The following is a 15,259-nucleotide window of genomic DNA, read 5'->3' on the forward strand; positions in this document are numbered from 1 at the left end:
ATGGAATAGTATTTTGCCAGCTTCGCCAATACCCCGTATTATGACAACTTTGTTAACGAACTTGCCATCAAATTTATCGGCAACGCTGCTTCGAATAAGTGAACATTCTGCTCCGGAGTCGAAACAAATTGGAAAGGTCTCACCTTGGTGTATTACAACTTCCTTTGGCTCAGACACAGAGCACTGATTACATTTCTTCTCGGAAACCGCTCCAGATTTTGTTGCATTACTCGTGCAGAGATTTGCAAGATTTTCAAGTTGTCCATATCGGTAACAGGTTACACTCCCCAAGTCTCGCTGAGTTTTATTATGAGATCTAGAACGTTTGACTTTACAGTCCGCCCTTTTGTGTCCTGTTTTCTTGCTCCACAGAACCTTCAGCACTGCGCTTTTTGTCAAATGATAACGCCTTCAGTTCCATTTGAAGTTGACTTCTTGTTTCTATATTGGACGAGACCATCATGCGCTGCAAACGAGTGTCGAAATTTGCCATATGTGCAAGCACAGTCAATACAGCTATGTCCTCTGTACTCATGATTCGCCATTTTGAGGTTAGGGACGTGATCATGTGGCTGCATATAGTGCGAGGCACTCGCTGGGTTTTGGACGACTATGCAGCAGGTTCAAGAATGTAGCTGCTGAAGTTTCGTTAATTTTGAAACGCTGCACAAACAATTCTTTGAACTGTTCCCAATTGATGTCGGAATAACAGATCTGCGCAAGCCTCGGTGTAGCACTGCCCTGCATACAACTGCTCAACAACACAATATGCGCGCTTCCATCGTTTCCACATGTGAGATTGTGGGAATATGACAGTTAACTTTATAGCCTCGTCCGCCATAATCTTTTAGTTGCAGAGATTTGCAGTATGTCTTAATTAGTTACGTACATCCCTTAGTACGTCCCCGTCTATAGCCGGTACATAGTTTGAGTGAAAAAAGATTGTAATGTAAACTATAAAGCGAAAATCTAATAATAAGAATGTAAAAGAGGCGTTTTTAAGGCAGCCGAACGTTTTATTAATTTCTTCTCAAGATGATCGGGTTCGTACTGGAACCGGGTAAGAGTGGGCATGTCGCGGTGAGCTCCAATAAAATCTCCTTGATAAGGGATATTTTATCAGTAAAATTGATAGTGTGGCGAGTCTCTGATTCCTAAGGCTTTTCTGTCGTCTTGATGGTGTACGGACGCATTGACGTGATTTTATTTGCCTGGCTTGTAGAACATGTTTGCACTGGTCTCGTCGATACGAGCCTTCCAGCGAATAATCTTCGCGTTCGAGTTCGCTTCCGTAACCGCAAACGTGAGTGGTTTGTGGTCTGTGTTAACTACCCCATAGAGGTAGTGGTTAAAGAGTGGAAGTGGCTTTGCTATTACCGCAAAGTCGTTTACGAAAGAAAGTTCTGATTCAATTTACTGTTGACCGGCCAGAACCTTTTCCGGGTTTGTCTTAGTGTCGTTTTTTGTCACAATGAAACCGAGGTACTCTATGTTTTTTCGTTCAAAAATAGTGACACTTGAGCCACTTTCATGTTGGCTACAATGAGGCTCTTGATAACCAATCCAATGTTCGATGTGGTCTGACTCGCTTCTCGAAAACACGATGACATACATAATTGACATAAACATAGGAAATCAGCAAGATTTTTCATGGAGAACGTCATCTATGATGAAAATTCGTATTCCCATTTACGGAGAAAGATGTTTGTTCTTTATTTTGCTCCGCTAAAGATGTTTGGTTCTGTGATACTGAATCGTCTCCGAGACAGTGCCGATTGCTATCAAATTATTTTTAAGACAGCGCGCTTAGTAAAAAAAAATTGTCCTTGCCCACAACATTGGCAACAAACATTTCTGCATGATGTTGTTGGAACCATGAATAAAGTGAACGGCATACGGGGTATCCAGTAGGATTTCGTTAATAAGCCACTCGTGACTCAAAAATGTTATGTTCTTCCCCGCTACTTTGGGTCATATGTATAGCAGCAGGGACATTCCCCTAAAAATTGACATTATCGCTGTCGTACTCGGACTCCCCTTCAGCCTCGAGTTCAGTGAGTGCCTCGATTCTCGGGGCGGTTATGAGGCGTTCGATTTACTGTGACTCGCGTTAATTTTACTCGATCCGGGAGGCTTTTGGTAGTCAATTCTCCGTCTGAACTTTCGTGCGGAAGGGTCCACATCCATTGGCTAAGGCGGGCCGTTGTTACTGGGTTTCGTCTGTAGCTGATCGGACTGACGTTGACCCCGGTGATCGGCCTTGATTTCCTTTTTTTCTTCTTCTCCTAGGGAAATTAGCCGCATGGGCGTACTTGCCGTGATAAGCCCCAACTTCTTGAGCCTATACTGAGGTCAAATCAGGTCGTTAAGATTCCTACAAGACGTCTGTCATTTATGTATTAAACCAGAGATGAATACCAGAAGTGCATCTTCTCTTAATTTCTGGCAAAGGCATCGCCATTGCCTAGTCGTAAGACATAATTGCATTTTTGTAAAGCAAAAAAGGCGAAATACATCCGAACGTATGACAGGCCAGAGTTATCAGCGGGTGCATAACACAGCAGCATGTCTCTCAAGATCAACACCAAGACTGCAATAACGCGGCCATAGCTGCGGTAGACGAGGTTCAAGATGATTATGACTTAGTAAGTCGTAACGTTTTGCTTAATTTTTTAGGGAGAGCTCTCGGCTACTGTTCATCGAACTCTCTGTGAGCAAATTAAAAGTCCTAAGTCACAAGGTATCTATCAAGGTATCCGTCTTGGACCTTTATTTTTACTCTTTTTATAAATCATCTCCCCACGGTTATATCACATGCCCACGTTCATATGTATGCGAACGATGTGAAACTTGTTTTATCATACACCTTACATCCTTACATCCCTTACATCACTCTCGAATACAAGACGATTCAAATGCTATGCAACCTTTGACCAGTTTGATCAGTTGGATCAATCAGTAAGGGACAGATGGACTGACATAACTAGATCGACTCGACTATTGGTGCTGATCAAGAATATATATATTTTATGGGGTCGGAGATGCTTCCTTCTGGCTGTTACATACATTTGGATTTTGCACAAATACAATATACCCTTATACCCATTTTTAATGGGTTTAGGGTATAATAAATCAAAAAAAAAAATTTTTGTTTTCTCTATAAGACTCGAACTAGTAATGTGTTTCTTAACCGATCTTAATAAAAGTTTCAACAGTAGATCATATTGAACTATAGATTAATCGTGTATTCTCAAACAGACAATTGCATTTTAATTGTGGCTGAAATAGGTGGCCAACAGAAATTGTGAGCCAGCTTCCATGTCCGCAATAGAGTTGAGCTTGCACCTCGTGTGGGATAATATATTTCGCGCAGTTCCAAGAAGATTTGGCTGATATAACAAAGTGTCATCATCATAGGCCAAGTAATCGAACTGTAGTTCGTCGGCCTCGCCAACCCAGCCGGACTGCGGAGTACTACTTGTTAACCACTCCCAGTTTTAAAGTATGGGCGTCCTCAGCCCTGACTAATATTGCACATGCTTCCCGTTTTTTTTCCCATGCGCTCCCAGGGGAACATTGAGCCAGTGATGAACACGCAGATTCCTATTCCAACGAAGAATTCCATCGCTGCTGGGCTACTAAAGGTAGAAAACGGTCGGCCTTGGCCGGTGTAGAACTGGGAGGGTCAGCGATGTGGATGCGATTTCGCGGAATTTGCTTACGACATTGTCGAACTTGGAATTTAACAAGACTGTGTTGTCGAATATGACGAGAGAAGTGCCCGCCACAGCTAACTTTGGGCCATCGTCGACGCTCACCTTAAACGGGCGATTGTTGAAGATGATCATCCCGTCTTCGACAATCGTTATGGGTTCCAGATGGGAGCGCAGGTGTCGCGTGTCGCAAGTTCACTAAACGTTTTATATGTTGTAAGGATACAATTTGTGACTGCTAGGGTATTACCACCAACACATTCCGCTATGATTCAGTCCGACATTTGCAAGACTGTGATTATGTTCTTAGAGGAATATTTGGATTTGTTTGCATATAAACTTCACTTTAGGGTTTTTCCTAATGCGGTGCTATCGGTCTGTAAAATATGATTATAATATTACAAACCTGTCTCAAGCTAGTAACCACGACATCTGTGAGCTATTCTTTTAGAATAGACTTTCAATTAGCGTGATATGAAATGGTTGGATTTATTATCTTCGCTTTAGCTATAGTTACAAGTACACCATGTATTCGTACACCATGTGTTCGATATCTATTTCTAAGAGCTTTCGCATGTTACCCTGTGGAAACATGTCTGACATTCGCAGAGTCTCATGCACTAAACGTATGAAACCTGAGATAGTTGCTGAGTGCCAGAAAGGATAACTTCTCAAATTATTATAAAAACTAGACTTATGTCACCTCCGGCGTTTAGTTCAAGTTGACATTGTGGACCACCGTCCCTTTAATTAATACTCTGGTCCCTAAGCCTGACCCGCCTTTTTTACCCGCACAAGGGGGCTAGCTTATTGGCGAGTCTATTGGTAATGCTAAATAGGAACCATGTCTCCTAATTCAAATATTCTGTTCTGCCTTGTACGGGTTTCTTTACACTGCTGTACGTTTTGTGCCTTTTGAATGCAGGCTGGAATCCGTTTCTACCCTCTTTTTGAAAAAATATCTAGACGCATTTTTAATTCCACAATGCCGGGACGCAATCTGTGGAACTACGGCGAATTTAGAAAATTTGTCAACGCATGTCAGAAATAACTTCATATTGGTTAAGAAAATATCGATATGAATTTTATACCAGTGAAGTGGGATCGGTGTTTCGCCAAGCTCTTGTTTTAGAAAAAAAAGTAATCGGACACGACCTGTTTTACAAGCACTTTTAGAAGAAAAGGGCTTCTACAATTTTTCGATTTCTGCAAAAATGTATCGGCATTTCCGTACTGTTGGCCGTGTAGGTCAGGGACCGCTCACTGTGGATAGTGAATGCATCGGACGCGTAATACTGGTCTTCTAACGCGCTAATGTTTTGTTGCCACAAGGCATCAGCGGCATGATTTTTCTTGCCGGGCTTGTATAAAATCAAATCATTGAACTTATTAATATGAGCTTTTCAACTCTTAATTTTTGCGTTGGAGGTATTTTCTAAGACAGCCATTGTTAAGGGTTGGTAGTCAGTGTAAATGTTTATATCGTTTACTCCGTGTAGGTTATGTTTACCTAAGGCCCAAACGATAGCTAACTGCCCTCCCTCATTTGTTGCGTAATTTGTTTCGCTGTCCTTTAAAGTTCAAGATATCATAGTAATTATTTTGAACAAAAGGTTCTAGTCGGGAGCTTCTGACAAGGGGAATACATTGTACCCTCTTATTCCGACGCCAAAATGCAGTTCGCACAACGCGCTCGTTTGCAGTAATAAAGATAAATTTAAACGAGAAAGAAGGGCTATCTTCGGCACGCCAAAGATCTAATACCCTTGCAGACCCAACCTTTTTCATAATGCTCATAGTGCTTTGCCCCTATCTAAGAAGTAACGGGAAAATAGTAAATGCCGAGTTTAGTCAAGATATCTTGATAAACAAAATGTTTTTTTATACAACTTAATTTTCGACCGATCGTTCCTATGGCAGCTATATGATATAGTGGTCCGATCTTAATAGGATTTTGCATATATATGAAGAGTAAAGTAAAACTAATAAATGCCGAGATTGGTCAAGATATCTTGATAAACAAAATGTTTTTTCATACAAAAACTTAATTTTCGACCGATCGTTCCTATGACAGCTATATGATAAAGTGGTCCTATCATAATAGGATTTTGCATATATATGAGGAGCAAAGTAAAACTAATAAGTGCCGAGTTTGGTCAAGATATCTTGATAAACAAAATGTTTTTTCATACAAAAACTTAATTTTCGACCGATCGTTCCTATGGCAGACGGACATGGCTATATCGACTCGGCTGTTGATGCTGATTAAGAATATATATACTTTATGGGGTCGGAGATGTCTCCTTCTATGCGTTACACATTTCACGATTAATTCAAGTTGACATTGTGGAGCAGCGTCCGCTTAATTAATACTCTGGTCCCCAAGCCTGACCCGCCTTTTTTTCCTGCACAAGGGGGCTAGCTTATTTGCGAGTCTATTGTTAATGCTTAATGAGAACCATGTCTCCTAATTCGAATATTCTGTTCTGCCTTGCATGGTTTTCCCCTTACCGCTGAACGTTTTGTGCCTTTTGAGTGCAGACTCTAATCCGTTCCGACCTTCTTCGTAAAAAATTATCAAGATTCATCTTCAATTCTACTTTCTTTTTGTATACACCTTGCCAATTTTATAAGCGGGTTGCCAAATCGCTCCATCTATCCGGGACGCACACTGTGGAACTACGGGGAATTTAGAAAATTTGCCTACGCATGTCAGCAAATACTTCTTATCGGTTAAGAAAATATCGATATGGGTTCTTTCCCAGTGTGAAGTGGGATTGGTGTTTCGGCAAGCTCTTGTTTCTTTAGGCGCCTGTTATATATAGACCCTGCAGTTTGGAACACTTACTTGGCCATTTTTGGAAAAAAGTAATCGGATATGACCTGTTTTACATTCTCTTAAGTAGTTCTGGACAGCTCACTGTAGATCGTGGATGCATCGGACGCGTAATTCTGAGTCTTCTAACGCGCTAATGTTTTGTGGCAACAAGGCATCAGCGGCATGATTTTTCTTGCCGGGCTTGTACAAAAATAAATCATTGAATCAATACGAGCTTTTCAACTCTTAATTTTTGCGTTAGAGTTATTTTCTAATACAGCCATTGTTAAGGGTTGGTAGTCAGTGTAAATGTTTATATCGTTTACTCCGTGTAGGTTATGACGGAGTTTACCTAAGGCCCAAACGATAGCTAACTGCCCTCTCTCATTTGTTGCGTAATTTGTTTCGCTGTCCCTTATAGTTCTAGAAATTATATTTATTATTTTGCTCTTATCCCATAGTTTTAATACAGTTTGAGGTATGTGAACATGACGTTTTCAAAGGCAGAATGCGTGAACTTGTGGTTCATTGAATATCACCATTTTGTAAGATCGGTGTTTACTAGCTCAGCCGTTTTCAGCCTAGAGGATAACGAAGTCTCTCACAAAACTTCTGTGAAAACTAGCAAAGCCCAAAAATGATCTGAGCTCGAACAAACTTTTTAAATCAACATACTCTTTTATGGCCTTGACATTTTCCCGGTCCGTTCTTGTGCCTTCGTCAGTCATAAAAAAAAAGCTAGAAATCCAACTTCCTTTTTAGAAAACTTTGACTTTTCTTAAACCATCTCATGTTTGCATCGATCAGGATTTTTTAGGTTTTGAAAGAATATAATCACATAAACATAGCATGTCTTGCCGATTTGTTCGCTCAGAACGTCATCAATGGCCCTCTGAAATATCCTTCCTACGTTTTTAGTCTAAATGACAGTCGACAGAACTTATACTTCCCTCGGTTAACGGAGAATTAAGCCTCTTCTCAATCGCATTCTGCAGCATGATTTGATGCTAGCTAGCTTTGGCTCTCCCAAGATTTGCTAAAATCATGGAAATATTTGGCAGCGGGTACTTCTCTGGAATAGTATTTTCGTTTAGTTTACGAGAGTCATCTGTTTCCTTTTTGTCGACCAATATTAGATAATTATATGGCGAACGTGTCTCTCTGATAATGCTGTTCATTAAAATGTTTTTTATTTCATGAGTCACTCTCATTGAGTAGGGATAAAGCTTTGAATATTTGGGCTGGTTATGAGTTGTGCGGATTGTGGTCACTACAGATGTGTTATATGGCAGTATATTGTTAGAATCCGAGAAAGCTTTAGCATTGTGGCCTGTTTTATTTCTAGCTACATTTTTTTTTCTATATTATTTGCTGTTACTTTTCTAGCAAAAATCATAAAAATGAGGATCAAGATTTCTAAATCTATGGTATTGTATCTTTTGTTGCCACTCTGATAAAAGTTGCTACCATAGAGTAACAGGGTATCAGATTTCGAAATAGGCAAAATGTATTTAAAAAAAAATCTGAGGTTCTAGTCGGGAGTTCCCGACTAGGAAATACCCTGAACCCTGTTAATCCAGTTCGGGCAACGCGCTCATTTGTAGTAAAGATAAATTAAAAAAAAAGTTCCCTTGGCAACAGCCACACCAGCCATTATAAAAAAAATTTTCTCCGGTAGGGCTCGAACTTGGGACAGACCGCACCACTTGTTATACCTCTACTCAACAGCCACACCAATAATTAAGTATTATTGAGAAGAAAAAAAACGCATTAAAATAGCAGCACTGAAAACAATCGCAATGGCAAGCTGTTGATAGAATACGAAGCAAATGAATGTGGGTGAGTACATGTGTACATGTGCACATGTAATATGTTTTTCGAATTTGCACTCCATCCAACTGCGTAGTAAAATTTAAAAATGAAATTTTAGCTGTAGGTGTTCTTAGTACATGCGCAGCTCGACCTTGTTTCCGATAATCGATAACTTACTTCGTTTCTAAGCAATCAAAAAAAATTGGTTTCGAAATCCTGGTTTTTTGAGCAAGCTAGTTATTTAATAAGAGCTAGAGTCACCAAAAGTGATATGTTTACTCAGGCATATTATATATATGTCAAGTATCTTTAATTTTATACCTATCGCCACCTACACGATACTAATCCATAGATATAAATCAATTTAATTAATCAATTTATGCTACCCACCAATATAAGCCACAGAATAAATGCAATTGGCCTTTTATAATACACGAATATTCTATGGTTCAATAATTTGCAGAAAATTGCACCAAGATCAGTAAAGAAACACAGAAGTTATTAAATAAAATATGTTTTTGCTGGCCTCGAGTTTTAGGTAGCAAGCGCAAATCGCGGGAATTTCTGCATACACATACACATACGCATTTTTTGAAATTCTGTGAACAGCATTGTAATTGAGATTTTACTGTTTTCTGTGCAGTTGGTTTAATTAGATGTTTTCTCTAGGGGGAAACTACTTTTGTTTTGCGTAGAGTCGGCAGCAAGTAATGCGGTCAGTTGCCAGTTCAAGCCCTGCGAAGGGATTTTGTTTTTAATTTATCTTTTCGAGCGCGTAGTGCAAACTGCATTTGATGTTGGAAGAAGAGGGTTTAGGGTATCCCTTAGTCTGGATGTCCGGCTAGAATCTCTTACTTGTTTTAATTTGTTTCCATTACTGTTTAAGCAAACGAGCTCTTATCTCGGGCTGTATTTGGTGTTGGTAGAATAGGAATCAGTGTATCCAACAGTTGGGAACTCACAACTACAGTTTCTTACTTGTTTTTATTTTTAACTAAATTTGTTTCTGCGACTTGTTGTACATGCCTTGCAAATATATTGCCGGGTTTTCTTTTCTTATTTTAACAATAATTCAAAATGTTTACCAACCTGTTATTGTACACCAAAAATACTCCCAGACATTTGACCTTATTGAAGAATTCAACAGGGTCATCGCTAATAAATAATGAATGACTAATATCGACAATGTACTATTTAAAAAAGGGATAAATTATCGCTTTTTGTGGGTTGGTATACCGCAAGAGGATAGATCTGATCGCCATTGATGTAATAAGAACCAAATTTGTTTTCTTGGGATAATATGAAATATATTAAAGCTCGGCCTGGCCTAGTAGATGCAACCCGATGTGCGGGTGGCTAAGATCGAGGACCGCTTCCCTGTGTAGTGGCTGTCTTATAACCTCAACCACTCTACTTGCTCTTTAAGCCACTCATGAAACTACTGCTCGGCTAACTAAGATTCATAATTTATTATCTCCCCTGCCAACACTGGCCACCCTGGTAGCCGTTATTTCTTGTTTTAGCAAGGGCTAACGGTATGCAACATAGAATTAGGCCTATTAAGAAACAGATGATGTGATCAGGTTATACTTTAAAACTTTGTTATTCCTTTTTTTGTTGGGAAGTAGTAAATTTTAGTAGTACGGCAAAGCTTATCATTTACAATTGGAGCGTGGATAAACTACGATTATAAGCCCTAATGTTATAAGCCACACTAGGTAGCAAAATTAAATACTGTTTTACTTATGAAAAATAAATTGGAACCCGACAACAATTTCAAGGCTGTTTGGTTATAGAGGCTTTTAAAGAGATTGTTGGAAAGCCGAGTAGCAGCTAGCGCAAAAAGCAAGAATTCCTGGTTACTTGTGTACACATACAAATAGAAATACAATTCTGATTGTAATTTGTGCTGCTATTTTAGTTTCATTTTAATACGCTGAAGTCATTGAAAATTTTAGAGGTAGAAGGCATCTTCGACACCATTAAGTATATATATTCTTAATTAACACTATTGGCGGGTCAATCTGTTCTAAGCTTTTTTCAAGCAATAGATGCAAACCGATAACGAAATCCTGAATTGAGAAAATCTTTTAGGTCATAATAGCTAGAGTCTCCAAATTTAATATTTATCTTCATTTTTTTTTACTATAGCCTTTATGCTTATGTTTTGTCAGCTCATATGCAACAAGGTCTTAAATGCTGCCGTTGTGTACCCGGTGACACCGCCAATGGCATCAGCAATTTACTGTTGTCTCGTTGGAGACATGTTGGGACTCGGGCATGCACATTTTATGCTACCAATTTGCTGATTTTACGCTTCTCTTGTCTCCTTCTCAAATACCGTTTGAGGAGGGCAAGGCCTCTGACGATATCACCGCTTATTAGCGCTTGGAAAAATACCCCTTAGGTACGGAGTTCGTTAACGCGTCGGCCTTAACCTCCTGTGTAAACTCAAATTATTGCAGGAATGGTATAGTCAGATAATCGTTTTTGCCGGGTATGCTTAATAAGGGGGTCGTCACTACTCCGTGACTCGACTCCGTACGTTTACGAACTCAATAGCGTTGGTAAGGGCGAAACAGTGACAGAGGGGGCTCACCAACCAAAACATATCTCCAATCTTTCTGATCCAAAATAACCGGGCTTATGTGATGATGATGATGATAAATTATGAATAAAAACACCAAAATGGCCTATTTTAGATTGACCTTGTGGACACCCTCCACTCCCTGTTTAATTAGGATTAATGTTCCCAGATCGGTTTTTACACTTACATCGACGCATAAAGTGCTAGCTTATTACCGAATCTTTTATTGGTCTCGATCAAAACTCGTGGACTTCGAAGACCCTGTCTGGTCTTTTTGATTACAGAGACTTACCCTTTAAAAACTGATGAGGTTAGTCGGACTCGTGGAATGCTTCCTTACTAGTGCAAGGAGCGATGTGGTCTACCCTTTGCCGTCCTTTTGGAAGCTTTCCCATTTCTCGGGACTTATAAAATACCTTCATGTAGGCAACGGGGGCTCTGCGTACTTAGGGTTTTTACCCGCCTCCAGGCAGGTGGCTAAACAGGTAACATACGTCACCCTTGAATTGAAAAAAAGAAAACGGAAAAATACTTTAAATGCTTTAAGAGATAGATAACAAAACTTGGTGTGTATATCTTAACATATTTTACCTTTTGGTTACCTCTACCCTTCCCCGCAAAACTGATAAAAACTTCGTTTCAAAGCTAGAGCCATTTGCAAAGCGCACATACAGTGAGGATTTAATAAGGAACAAAATATTATTATTGGTGATATTCAAGGCAAGGTATCAGGTTAACAGGAGGACATATTCCAAGATAGCTAGAAGCAGAATCTTGGCAAGGGTTCTTCCTACCTGGAATGCAGACTTTTTGTAGTCTAGAATAGACAATTTTAAAAAATGTCATCAATGTAAACGCTACTTGAACGCTACTACCGCATTTCGCGGTAAACGATTAACGCCGTGGGCGACTTCGCCGGAGCTTGATGCTGCTCATGGAGCAGGACTCAACTTGTACTGGGAACGGAATATAAAAATTCAATTACAAATAATTTGTGCAAATATTAAAAAATAAAGAATATAACATCAACTGAGCATCATCATCAAACTGTAGGAACAATAGAAAGAAGCCACAGAACATTTAACGAATATATACGATCCTATATATCAGCAAATAAAACTGATTGGACGTATGGGTTCAATATTTTGTTTACTGCTTCAATACAACCCCCTCTATGGCACATAATTATTGTCCATATGAGTTAGTATTTGGTAAGACTAATAATATACCAAAGTATTTTAACAGCATAAGTAATATAGAGCCTCTATATAACATAGACGACTACGCTAAAGACTGTAGGTATGGATTAGAAGTAACATTCAAAAGAGCAAGAAATATTCTCGAATTAAATAAACAAAAAAATAAGGAATTATATGATTTAAAAACTAGGAACATAACTCTATCAATAGAAAATAAAGTTTTACTAAAAAATGAAGTAGACCATAAGCTAGTTATTAAATACACAGGGCCCTATAGAGTTAAAAAAAATAGAAGATAATGATAATATAGCTATTTCCGGAAATAAGAGTAAAAAACAAACAGTTCATAAAGATAGGTTAAAAATCTTTAATTTTTAAAAGACACACACAAAAAATAAAAATGAATTATACAAGGTATGCAAAGATATATATATATTCAGCAACACATTGTTGCAGTACACAAACAAAACCTTTTCAAGTGAGCGTGTAATATGATCACCCGCTTATGAGCTACGCTAAGTCAGCAGTCCCACGCTGCCCATTCGTAGCACATATATGCATACATGCAAATATGTACATAAGACTCTCTCTCTCCCGGCGTAACCGGCAGCGCAGCTATGCGGTCTTAGCCATGAGAATATATTGAATAAAACATTTAAAAAACTAAAGTCAAACGGCACAGACGTGCCCGTGTGTTGAACTATTTGAATCGATGACATTTACCATTACACATGATCTATCATTGCATCCCATAGCACTTATGAAGGTGGACCTGTACCGTATTTTGGAGGTATGCAAAAAACTCCACAAAAGATCCCCATTCGTCCACATCAATTATCACTGGCTGAACAGAAAGTTATTTAATGGGAAGAGTCTCATATTGCACAAGAATGGCAGAGCCGAGCGCCTTCTATGAAAGGCCATATAACATTTAACATGAGCAGCAGGGTATTCCATGGAAATGGTCACCAATAAACCACGCCTCTTGGATAAGAGTCATGATGATTACGTCCACGGTTATCACTTTCCACAGAGTGGCCTACACCCCTTTGGCAAGGTTCGCCCTTCGCACCTTCACCCTTTGTAGAACGAGGCATGAGTTTCTCCAGTCGGGAAAACACATCAAACATTATTTCCCGAATATGACTGTTGTTAGAGAAGTGTATCGTCTAACTAACGGATATGACCTGTTTTACATTCTCTTAAGTAGTTCTGGACAGCTCACTGTAGATCGTGGATGCATCGGACGCGTAATTCTGAGTCTTCTAACGCGCTAATGTTTTGTGGCAACAAGGCATCAGCGGCATGATTTTTCTTGCCGGGCTTGTACAAAAATAAATCATTGAATCAATACGAGCTTTTCAACTCTTAATTTTTGCGTTAGAGTTATTTTCTAATACAGCCATTGTTAAGGGTTGGTAGTCAGTGTAAATGTTTATATCGTTTACTCCGTGTAGGTTATGACGGAGTTTACCTAAGGCCCAAACGATAGCTAACTGCCCTCTCTCATTTGTTGCGTAATTTGTTTCGCTGTCCCTTATAGTTCTAGAAATTATATTTATTATTTTGCTCTTATCCCATAGTTTTAATACAGTTTGAGGTATGTGAACATGACGTTTTCAAAGGCAGAATGCGTGAACTTGTGGTTCATTGAATATCACCATTTTGTAAGATCGGTGTTTACTAGCTCAGCCGTTTTCAGCCTAGAGGATAACGAAGTCTCTCACAAAACTTCTGTGAAAACTAGCAAAGCCCAAAAATGATCTGAGCTCGAACAAACTTTTTAAATCAACATACTCTTTTATGGCCTTGACATTTTCCCGGTCCGTTCTTGTGCCTTCGTCAGTCATAAAAAAAAAGCTAGAAATCCAACTTCCTTTTTAGAAAACTTTGACTTTTCTTAAACCATCTCATGTTTGCATCGATCAGGATTTTTTAGGTTTTGAAAGAATATAATCACATAAACATAGCATGTCTTGCCGATTTGTTCGCTCAGAACGTCATCAATGGCCCTCTGAAATATCCTTCCTACGTTTTTAGTCTAAATGACAGTCGACAGAACTTATACTTCCCTCGGTTAACGGAGAATTAAGCCTCTTCTCAATCGCATTCTGCAGCATGATTTGATGCTAGCTAGCTTTGGCTCTCCCAAGATTTGCTAAAATCATGGAAATATCTGGCAGCGGGTACTTCTCTGGAATAGTATTTTCGTTTAGTTTACGAGAGTCATCTGTTTCCTTTTTGTCGACCAATATTAGATAATTATATGGCGAACGTGTCTCTCTGATAATGCTGTTCATTAAAATGTTTTTTATTTCATGAGTCACTCTCATTGAGTAGGGATAAAGCTTTGAATATTTGGGCTGGTTATGAGTTGTGCGGATTGTGGTCACTACAGATGTGTTATATGGCAGTATATTGTTAGAATCCGAGAAAGCTTTAGCATTGTGGCCTGTTTTATTTCTAGCTACATTTTTTTTTCTATATTATTTGCTGTTACTTTTCTAGCAAAAATCATAAAAATGAGGATCAAGATTTCTAAATCTATGGTATTGTATCTTTTGTTGCCACTCTGATAAAAGTTGCTACCATAGAGTAACAGGGTATCAGATTTCGAAATAGGCAAAATGTATTTAAAAAAAAATCTGAGGTTCTAGTCGGGAGTTCCCGACTAGGAAATACCCTGAACCCTGTTAATCCAGTTCGGGCAACGCGCTCATTTGTAGTAAAGATAAATTAAAAAAAAAGTTCCCTTGGCAACAGCCACACCAGCCATTATAAAAAAAATTTTCTCCGGTAGGGCTCGAACTTGGGACAGACCGCACCACTTGTTATACCTCTACTCAACAGCCACACCAATAATTAAGTATTATTGAGAAGAAAAAAAACGCATTAAAATAGCAGCACTGAAAACAATCGCAATGGCAAGCTGTTGATAGAATACGAAGCAAATGAATGTGGGTGAGTACATGTGTACATGTGCACATGTAATATGTTTTTCGAATTTGCACTCCATCCAACTGCGTAGTAAAATTTAAAAATGAAATTTTAGCTGTAGGTGTTCTTAGTACATGCGCAGCTCGACCTTGTTTCCGATAATCGATAACTTACTTCGTTTCTAAGCAATCAA

General features: G+C 39.0%; 2 long non-coding RNA genes across 7 annotated transcripts in view; one reads left to right on the forward strand and one right to left on the reverse strand.

Annotated features, from left to right (window-relative positions):
• Nucleotides 1-15,259, reverse strand: part of LOC116650152 (uncharacterized) — an 80,354-nt gene that overhangs the window by 26,072 nt on the left and 39,023 nt on the right. Inside the window, exon 4 of the long non-coding RNA XR_004303143.2 lies at nucleotides 11,223-11,430. This is a non-coding gene — a long non-coding RNA (uncharacterized lncRNA). The remainder of the gene's footprint in view (nucleotides 1-11,222; nucleotides 11,431-15,259) is intronic.
• The window catches only part of LOC138911692 (uncharacterized), a 349,655-nt gene that overhangs the window by 21,800 nt on the left and 312,596 nt on the right, over nucleotides 1-15,259 (forward strand). The window lies entirely within an intron of this gene.

Source organism: Drosophila virilis, unplaced genomic scaffold (assembly GCF_030788295.1).
Source record: "Drosophila virilis strain 15010-1051.87 unplaced genomic scaffold, Dvir_AGI_RSII-ME tig00002027, whole genome shotgun sequence".
NCBI lineage: Eukaryota > Metazoa > Arthropoda > Insecta > Diptera > Drosophilidae > Drosophila > Drosophila virilis.